Source organism: Arachis ipaensis, chromosome B5 (genome assembly GCF_059453495.1).
Source record: "Arachis ipaensis isolate K30076 ecotype BB chromosome B5, ASM5945349v1, whole genome shotgun sequence".
Classification (NCBI taxonomy): domain Eukaryota; kingdom Viridiplantae; phylum Streptophyta; class Magnoliopsida; order Fabales; family Fabaceae; genus Arachis; species Arachis ipaensis.
The window spans coordinates 105,491,927-105,502,766 of NC_142440.1; the positions used below are offsets into that span (position 1 = coordinate 105,491,927).

General features: G+C 34.2%; 1 non-coding gene across 1 annotated transcript; it reads right to left on the reverse strand.

Annotated features, from left to right (window-relative positions):
- Nucleotides 1–10,467: 10,467 nt before the first annotated feature.
- On the reverse strand, nt 10,468–10,575 carry LOC148565258 (small nucleolar RNA R71). Its single transcript, XR_015884393.1, has one exon. It is a non-coding gene; the product is annotated as a small nucleolar RNA R71 (small nucleolar RNA).
- Between the last annotated feature and the right edge of the window lie 265 nt (nt 10,576–10,840).

Below are 10,840 nucleotides of genomic sequence, written 5' to 3' on the forward strand. Positions count from 1 at the left end.
TGGTCACAGTTTTAGGGATAACCTAAAGGGATCTGTGGTCACGATTTTTTACAGTGACCAAAAAGGGGCTATGGTCACGGTTTTTCAAAAAAGGGTGACCTAAAAGGGTCTATGGTCACGGTTTTGGGGGGTGACCTAAAAGGGTCTATGGTCACGGTTTTGGGGGTGGCCTAAAAGGGTCTATGGTCACGGTTTTTCGGAAGGGTGACCTAAAAGGGTCTATGATCACGGTTTTGAGGGTGACTTAAAGGGGTTTATGGTCACGGTTTTTTACAATGACCAAAAAGTGTCTATGGTCATGATTTTTCAAAAGGGTGATCTAAAAGGGTCTATGATCACGGTTTTGGGGGTGACCTAAAGGGATCTATAGTCACAGTTTTAATCATTTGAGTTTAAATTAATTAAAATTTTTATGTATTTTTTATAATTTTAAATATTTTATCTTTTAAAAATTTTAATAATTAAAAACTAATAATAATTTTATATGATTTATTTTAAATATTAAAATTTTAAATTTAATTTTATAAATAAAAAATTAAGTTGAATACTATTAATTTTAAATTAAAAAAAGATTTAAAACTTAATAACATAAAAAATGATTTAATAACTTAATAATGATTTAAAAAATGATTTATAATTAGTTACTTTATAGAAATTGAAATTAAAGTTGTGATAGAAAAATAATGAAATGTAATATAATTTAATTTAGGTAATCGATATTTTAGATTTAAAATCGTATTTTATAAAATGTGATTTGTAAGACCCATAATTTTTGAAAAAAATATTATTTGAGTTAATTTCAATTTATATATTCATTAAATATTTTATTTTTAAAAATTATTTTATTAAAAGTAATTAAATTAAGTTTTGATAATTAAATGAGAAATTTTACTTACTCTTATAATATTGAATAATTTTTTATATTTAAATTATAGAACTTAATAATTTTAAAAGAATAAAAATTTTGTATGATTTAGTTTGAATAATTTAGATTTTAGAAGTTAATATTTTAATTTTTATAGACAAAAAAATTAATTATAATATCTCCAATTTTTAAATTAAAATATTTGGTTTAAAAAAAATTAATAAATTGATAATCAAATAATATTTTTAAAATAATTTTAAAAAAATAAATTAGATTTTTATTTAATACTCTATACCCTAATTTAATTAAAATTACTAAATTTCAATTTACTCAAAAACCCTAATTCCTAAATTAATTTAGAAATCCCTAACCCACTTACCCTTCACCCCAGCGCCGTTTCCCCCTTTCACTCATCAGCTTCATTTTTCCTCACACACAGCAAAGAGAGAGTGAGACCCGAAAGAGAGAACGAGCTGAACGGAAGAGAAAGGGAGACCCAGAGGAGGCGCCGCTGGGCTAGAGCTGCCGCTGGGAGGGTCCTCGCCACTACCGCCATAGCCACGCAGCCGCTGTCTGGTCGTCATCGTCGTCGCGCTCGCCAGAAACGAGGCAGAGAGCAGCGCCGAGAGGAAGCCCGTCAACCCCATCGCCGCCGTCGTGCTCGCAAGTATAGAGGAAGCCCGTTGCTGCCAGCTTTGTCGGATCTCTGTTATCGAACCCGTCCTTGCTGCCGCCATTGGAGTCGCGAATGGAGGAGGGAGAAGAGGCACGAAAGGGAGCGTCGCGGTGTTGCGTGGTCGTCGAGTGACTGGGCTTGCCATCGTCGCGTTTGGGTGGCTATTGCGCCGCCGTTCGTTGCTGCCTTGTCGCCATTGAAGCTTCATGTTGCCGCTTTGACCGCCGGTAACCACCGGTGGAACCCCATCTTCTCGGTAAGCATTTCGTTCTGAAATCTTTGAAAATCGGAATTCTGATATGAGTTATTGAAGGTTCTGAGACATTGGTAATGTAGGGTTGAATTCCGAGTCTTGCATGCTGAATTCAATGGTTGTTGCCTGCGACATCAAGCTGCTGCGTCATTGTTGTTGCCGCCCCAGAAGAAGTGAGGCTGCTGCTGCTGTTCTGGCCGCATTGGCTGTTGTAAACTGGAAAAAAGAAGGGCATCATTGCGTTTAAATTTGACGGTTTCGACTAATTGAGGTAGAGGGTTTAAACGATTTCAATTTAAGAATGCCTACAAGGTTTATTGAATAACTGCAAATAGATTTAAAAGCTGTGAGTAATTGATTGATTATGTGAATTTTGAATTGTGGCTGAATTGTGATTGGAATGGTTGAGATTGTGATTTGGAATTGTTGATTAGTGATATTGATTGATTATGTGGATTGGGAATTGTTTGATGACTAATTGTTGAGAATTTCTGAATTTTAATGGGTTATGTTGGATATGTTGCCGTTGAGCTGTTATTTGGTATATTGTAATGTTAATGAACTTGGTTGGTGGTTGATTTGGAATTGGTTTTGAGTGGTATTGAAGGGTTGGATTTTGAATACTAAATAGTTTGCTGAAAATCAGGTTCTCTTGAAATAAAACGGCAACTTTGAAAGTGATTTAGTAACTCTAGAGTGACTGAAATTATAAGAATTTAAATTTTAAGTAAATTATATTAAGTGTAATTATGAAAATTCAATTTTTAAGGTTCCGTATCAACTAGAGAATTAGTTATGATTTTTCAAAGTTGAACTCTAAAATCTGATTTTCTGCATAATTTTAAACGAAGTCAGAAACTTTGAAAAGCTATAACTACTTACGTAATGATCGGAATTGCATGAGACCAAGTCTGAGTTAAAATTGGGAATATAAGGAACTAAACTGGTAAATTTGAGACTTTTTCATTAAGTTTATGATTTATGGTGAATTTTTGAATTGGGGATGTCAAATCTGGTTTTTCTGCAGAACATTTAACACAGCAGTAACTTGATTCCTCTATTGGAAATTCTGCAGTTTAAATTTTGAAATGGAACCAATTTTAAATGAAACTTTGGTCCTAATACTTTAATTTCATAAAAATTTAGAATGGTTAGAGTTGTGGTTTTAAAGATTTGGATTTTCAGAGAAAGATGTATTATGCAGTAAAAGTCAGGCTTTGTTTTCTAAGTCAGTGAATTTGAGGCTTCATAATTTTTAATTCTGAAATGATATTGAGATGCAACCAATTGGAGGTAAACGTTGAGTATGTTTAGTATATATGATTCAAATTTCAGGATTTTCCATGTTTTAGTAAGTGAGTTATGGGACTTGGAAGAGGTTATGTTCAATGATTTGTAAAACAGACTTCAGCAGAAAATTACCTAACTTCCAAGCTATCCTTCATTAAAAATGGTATGACCCTGGAACCAATTGAGAAAGAAATTTGAATAAGTTATGTTTAACCACATAAATTTTGAAGGTGGTTAGATTTAATTTGGATTTTATATAAAATTTCGAATGTTGTACGCTGCTGCTGTCTTCTGGATTTAAAACACTGCAGAGCAGTCACGGTTTTGCTTATATTCCCGAAGCTAGAGTCAGCGAAAAATTCTGAACTGCTTTGAATAAATGTGATTGCTTACTTGCCTGTGGCTAGTTTTGAATATTTATTTGATATTGAAGTAGTGAATGAAGGATTGATTTAAAATTCTGATTCGAATGTTTATCAAGTATAATTTGAGAATTGGAAAGTGATTGGATGTTAGATTTAGTTTGATTTCGGAAAATGATTTGAGATTTATGAATGACTTGGGTTTGAAAATGTTGGAAAGTGTTTGAGATGTTAGTTGACTTTGTTGGAAATGAATTGGAATTTGGAAAGGGTTATAATATTGGAGATGAGCTTGATTTGTAGAAAAATGAATTTAAATTGAAAATGGTTTGAGATATTGAAATTGTTCAGATTTTGAAATTGAGTTGAAAGGAGTTTGAGAAATGGTTTTGTTGGGACCCGGAAAGGCTAGATTACTGATGCAGATGAGCATTGTAGTGCTTTCCGGTTGTGTGCTTTGCCAATGATAATTGGCGCTTCCATGAGATTATATTTCTAAAGCCAGTCTATTCTCTTCATCTTTAATATCCTAGGTTTCAATGCATCTTTTTAGGCTATTTTTATTTTCTCTTTTCTGTTTTCCAGAGTTGCTTTTTCTGAAACATCTGACCTCACTCTGATTTAAATTTAGTCAAGTAGCAGATTCCCTTGTTCTCAAATGTGAATCCTTATGGCTAGTTCTCAGTGAAAATTTCTGTGTTTTCAATTTCTCAGTGCAGCAATAAACAACTTGTTTGGTATGCTTGTAGGATGGTTATTTGTTGGGACTGTCCGTGAATTTAGGGTTTTTTGAACTAACCTAGGGATTAGCATTTCTTGTTTCTTCTGAAATTGGTAATAGCAAGGTTTTACACTAAACAAAAGGGTGAATATAATGAGTTGTAACAGTGATGAATTTAAGCACTAAGAGTAAATTTTTGCATGAAAATTTCTCATTCCAATTTTACCAAAGAAATATATATGGGGACTACTAAATCATTTTGATTTCACTCAATCAAAACACATCACTTTATAAATGTCATGTAGATGATATGATATCACTATTTTTTGTCTTAATGATAGATTAGGAATTTTAATTTTATTTATTTTTCAGAGGTAATGCATCAACTTTATTTATGTGATTAGTGTGTAAAAATTTTAAAAGTTTTTGTATCTATTTTCTTTGATTTTTCAAATAGCTCTGTGTTTTCCAAGATATTTTATAATTATTGATATGTAAAATCTTCAATTGCTAAATTGCAAATATTTTCCAGGACGTGCTTGATTATGTCTCATTTTAAGACAGGAAGTTTAAAATAGAAATTATTTTGTATTTTATATTAATTTAGGATTAATATTTGTTAATTGATTATTTTGTTTACCTACTCTTGAATGTTCTTTATGAGAAATTTTTTGTTTTATTTTGTATACAGGATAATTTTTTTGGACTCGTAAAGACAAAAGGAGTTGACTAGTTGTTGTGGCACCCTGTATAAGATGGGATGGGTCTTATAATGAGTTTGGTTATCTAAATGTATTATTTTGATGTGTTCTTTACTTTTTGATAAGAGACTTTATCCGATATTATATGTAATGGATAAATTACACTCTATTTTGATTAGTGTTGTAGTGAATATCTAATTTTTAATGAAACTTTTATGATTTGGATTTATCAAATTTTTTATTTTTAGATTTATTTTGTGATTATCATCATTTGGGATGTGATTATGATTTAAAAAAATTAAATCTCATAACATAAAACAGGCTATGGTCACGGTAAAAACTGTGACCATAGATAAGCTATGGCCACAGTGAAAACCGTGACCATAGATAAGGCTATGGTCACGGTTAAGGTGGGGTGACCATAGAGGCTATGGTCACGGCGAAAAACCGTGACCATAGATAAGACTATGGTCACGGCTAAAATTGTGACCATAGCTAAGGCTATGGCCACGGTTTTTGGTGGAGTGACCATAGAGGCTTTGATCACGGCCAAAACTGTGACCATAGATAAGGCTATGGTCACGGTTTTGGGAAGGGGTGACCATAGAGGCTATGGTCACGGTGAAAACCGTGACCATAGATAAGGCTATGGTCACGGTTTTATCGCGTGACCATAGATTAACCTATGGTCACGGTAAAAAAACGTGGCCTAAAGTGCCAGAATTTGAACATTACAACCGTGACCATAGAAACCGTGACCATAGATAAAAAAACCGTGACCATAGGTTTATGGCCACGAGAGAATAGGCCACGGCGAAAAAACCGTGACCATAGGTCAAAAACCGTGACCATAGACCTATGGTCACCCTTTTCACTAGCTATGGTCACGGTTTTTCACCGTGACCATAGACCTTTTTTTTTTTGTAGTGATTGTTGTTGATAAGGATAACTAATTCTGGACTTCCAATTTCTCATACCTTGCCAAGAGTTTGCTTTACAGTATTTATTTATTTTAATTGCCATTTAATTTACCCGCCATTAAGTTACTTATTCCTTATTCTTGAAACCCCAATTTACAATCTTCATAACCAATAATAAGAACATACTTCCCTGTAGTTCCTTGAGAAGACGACCCGAGGTTTAAATACTCGGTTATCAATTTTAAGGGGTTTGTTACTTGTGACAACCAAAACGTTTGTAAGAAAGGTTGATTGCTTGGTTTAGTAACTATACTTGCAACGAGTATTTACCATAACTTCTAAACCATCAATCTTCCGCTCTTTCAAAATGGCGCCATTGCCGGGGAACAGCTAACGTGTGCCTTATTATTGGTTATTGTACATATTTTTCTTTTACTTGTTTATTTATTTTTGTTTTTCCTTTTTAATTTTATTTGCTACTATGGACTCTCACCCCTCTCGCTTTGAGTTTGGTTCTAACTTTGTTGAAGGAAATAGAAGTTACAGCAGGAATATGCATCAAGGTCAGACCAATCAAGGATGGATGGAGCCTGATGAGCGGATAATTTATACGCTTTTTGGCATTGTTTTTAGTATGTTTTTAGTAGGATCTAGTTACTTTTAGGGATGTTTTCATTAGTTTTTATGTTAAATTCACATTTCTGGACTTTACTATGAGTTTGTGTGTTTTTCTGTGATTTCAGGTATTTTCTGGCTGAAATTGAGGGACTTGAGCAGAAATCAGATTCAGAGGTTGAAGAAGGATTGCTGATGCTGTTGGATTCTGACCTCCCTGCACTCAAAGTAGATTTTCTGGAGCTACAGAACTCGAAATGGCGCGCTTCCAATTGCGTTGGAAAGTATACATCCAGGGCTTTCCAGCAATATATAATAGTCCATACTTTGGCCATGAATAGACAACGTAAACTGGCGTTCAACGCCAGCTTTCTACCCAAACCTGGCGTCCAGCGCCAGAAAAGGAGCCAAAACCAGAGTTGAACGCCCAAACTGGCACAAAAGTTGGCGTTCAACTCCAAGAAGGACCTCTACACGTACAACACTCAAGCTCAGCCCAAACACATACCAAGTGGGCCCAGGAAGTGGATTTATGCATCAATTACTTACTCATGTAAACCCTAGTAGCTAGTTAATTATAAATAGGACCTTTTACTATTGTATTAGGCATCTTTGATCAGTGTAAACCATCTTTGGACGTCTGGTTCTTAGATCAGAGGGCTGGCCTCTCGGCCATGCCTGGACTTTCACTTATGTATTTTTAACGGTAGAGTTTCTACACTCCATAGATTAAGGTGTGGAGCTCTGCTGTTCCTCAAAGATTAATGCAAAGTACTACTGTTTTCTATTCAATTCATCTTATTTCACTTCTAAGATATCCATTCGCACCCAAGAACGTGATGAAGGTGATGATTATGTGTGACGCTCATCACCATTCTCCCCTATGAACACGTGCCTGACAAACACTTCCGTTCTACATGAAATAAGCTAGAATGAATATCTCTTAGATCTCCTAACCAGAATCTTCGTGGCGTAAGCTAGAATGATGGCGGCATTCAAGAGAATCCGGAAAGTTTAAACCTTGTCTGTGGTATTCTGAGTAGGATTCAATGATTGAATGACTGTGACGAGCTTCAAACTCACGAGTGCTGGGCGTTAGTGACAGACGCAAAAGGAGGGTGAATCCTATTCCAGCATGATCGGGAACCGACAGATGAAAAGCCGTGCCGTGACAGGGTGCGTGAGCATATTATTCACTGAGAGGAGGGGATGTAGCCACTGACAACGGTGATGCCCTTGTATAAAGCCAGCCATGGAAAGGAGTAAGACTGACTGGATGGAGATAGCAGGAAAGCAGAGGTTCAGAGGAACGAAAGCATCTCCATACGCTTATCTGAAACTCTCACCAATGATTTACATAAGTATTTCTATCCTTATTTTATTATCTATTTTCGAAAACCCAATCACCATTTTATATCTGCCTGACTGAGATTTACAAGGTGACCATAGCTTGCTTCATACCAACAATCTCAGTGGGATTCGACCCTTACTCACGTAAGGTATTACTTGGACGACCCAGTGCACTTGCTGGTTAGTTGTATCGAAGTTGTGAACCATGGTATTGGCACCATGTTTTTGGCGCCATCGCCAGGGAAAGAAAGAGCCATGAATTTTACATTATTAAAGTGTAATCACGATTACGCGTACCAAGTTGCTCACGTTGCCAGGGATTGTTTGAGCCTGGACATCACAATTTCGTGCACCAAGTTTTTGGCGCCGTTGCCGGGGATTGTTCGAGTTTGGACAACTGACGGTTCATCCTGTTGCTCAGATTAGGTAATTTTCTTTTTGTTTTCTTTTCAAAAATTTTTCAAAAATATTTCAAAATTTTCTCACCTGTTTTCGAAAAAATATATTTTTATTCAAAATTTTTAAGAATGAATTCTAGTGTTTCATGAAGCATGTGAAGCCTGGCTGGCTGTAAAGCCATGTCTAATTCCTTTGGGAATGAGTATGTCAGGCGTGTCATGTCTGAGTTACATACTAAAGCTTGGCTGGCTATTAAGCCATGCCTGACCCTTTGATTGGAGCTTTAGAGCATAAGATTCCTGGAATTCATATTAAAAATTTTGGAATCCTTATTTTCTTCTTCAAAAGAATTTTTCGAAAAATATAAAATAAAAATCCAAAAAAATTAGAAAATCATAAAAATCAAAAATATTTTTGTGTTTCTTGTTTGAGTCTTGAGTCATATCATAAGTTTGGTGTCACTTGCATATGCATCTTGCATTTTTCGAAAATTTCATGCATTCATAGTGTTCTTCATGATCTTCAAGTTGTTCTTGGTAAGTCTTCTTGTTTGATCTTGATGATTTTTTGTTTTGTGTCTTTTCATGTTTATCATATGCATTCTTGAATTCTTAGTGCCTAAGCATTAAAGAATTCTAAGTTTGGTGTCTTACATGTTTTCTTTGCATCAAAAATTTTTCAAAAATATGTTCTTGATATTCATCTTGACATTCAAAGTGTTCTTGGTGTTCATCTTGACACTCATATCATTCATGCATGCATTCATTGTTTTGATCTAAAAATTTCATGCATTGCATCATTTTTCTTGTTTTTCCCTTGCATCATAAAAATTCAAAAATCAAAAAAATATCTTTCCTTTTTTCTCTCATCAAATTCAAAAATTTGAGTTGACTTTTTCAAAAATTTTTAAAATCAAGTTGTTTCTTATGAGTCAAATCAAATTTTCAATTTGAAAATCTTATCTTTTTCAAAATCTTTTTCAAAAATCAAATCTTTTTCAAATTTCTTAGTTATTTTCGAAAATTCTAAAAATATTTTTCAAAAATCTTTTTCTTATTTTTATATCAAATTTTCGAAAATAACATAATCAATTAATGTTTTGATTCAAAAATTTGAAGTTTGTTACTTGCTTGTTAAGAAAGATTCAAACTTTAAGTTCTAGAATCATATCTTGTGATTTCTTATGAATCAAGTCATTAATTGTGATTTTAAAAATCAAATCTTTTTCAAAACTAATTTCAATCATATCTTTTCAAAAATATCTTCTTATCTTATCTTTTTCAAAAATATCTTTTCAAAATATCTTTTCTAACTTCCTAACTTCTTATCTTTTCAAAATTTGTTTCAACTAACTAACTAACTTTTTGTTTGTTTCTTAACTTTTTCAAAACTACCTAACTAACTCTCTCTCTCTAATTTTTGAAAATATCTTCCCTCTTTTTCAAAAATTTCTTTTTAATTAACTAATTATTCTTATTTTTATTTTTAATTTTAAAAAATTTTTCGAAAAAATACTAACAATTTTCAAAAACCATTTTCGAAAATCACTAACTCTTTTTCAAAATAATTTTCGAAAATTATCCCTCCCCCATCTTATTCTATTTATTAATTCATATCCTAACATCTCATCTCACATCTCTGCCATCCTCACAGTTGTGTTTCTTCCATTATATTACATTCTTTGTCTCCCCCTCTTCTTCTACTCACACAGGGATCCCTATACTGTGGTATAAAGGATCTCTATTATTATTATTATTTTTCTGTGCCCTCTTCTTTGTCATATGAGCAGGAGCAAGGATAAGAACATTCTTGTGGAAGCAGATCCAGAACCTGAAAGGACTCTGAAGAGAAAATTAAGAGAAGCTAAAATACAACAATCCAGAGATAACCTTTCAGAAATTTTCGAACAGGAAGAGGAGATGGCAGCCGAAAATAATAATAATATAAGGAAGATGCTTGGTGAATTTACTGCACCTAATTCCAATTTACATGGAAGAAGCATCTCCATTCCTGCCATTGGAGCAAACAACTTTGAGCTAAAACCTCAATTAGTTTCTCTGATGCAGCAGAACTGCAAGTTTCATGGACTTCCATCTGAAGATCCTTTTCAGTTCTTAACTGAATTCTTGCAGATATGTGATACTGTTAAGACTAATGGAGTAGATCCTGAAGTCTACAGGCTCATGCTTTTCCCTTTTGCTGTAAGAGACAGAGCTAGATTATGGTTGGATTCTCAACCCAAAGACAGCCTGAACTCTTGGGATAAGCTGGTCACGGCTTTCTTAGCCAAGTACTTTCCTCCTCAAAAGCTGAGCAAGCTTAGAGCTGATGTTCAAACCTTCAGACAGAAAGAAGGTGAATCCCTCTATGAAGCTTGGGAAAGATACAAACAGTTGACTAAAAAGTGTCCTTCTGACATGCTTTCAGAATGGACCATCCTGGATATATTCTATGATGGTTTATCTGAGCTATCAAAGATGTCACTGGACACTTCTGCAGGTGGATCCATTCACCTAAAGAAAACGCCTGCAGAAGCTCAAGAACTCATTGACATGGTTGCTAATAACCAGTTCATGTACACTTCTGAAAGGAATCCTGTGAATAATGGGACGCCTATGAAGAAGGGAGTTCTTGAAGTTGATACTCTGAATGCCATATTGGCTCAGAATAAAATATTGACTCAGCAAG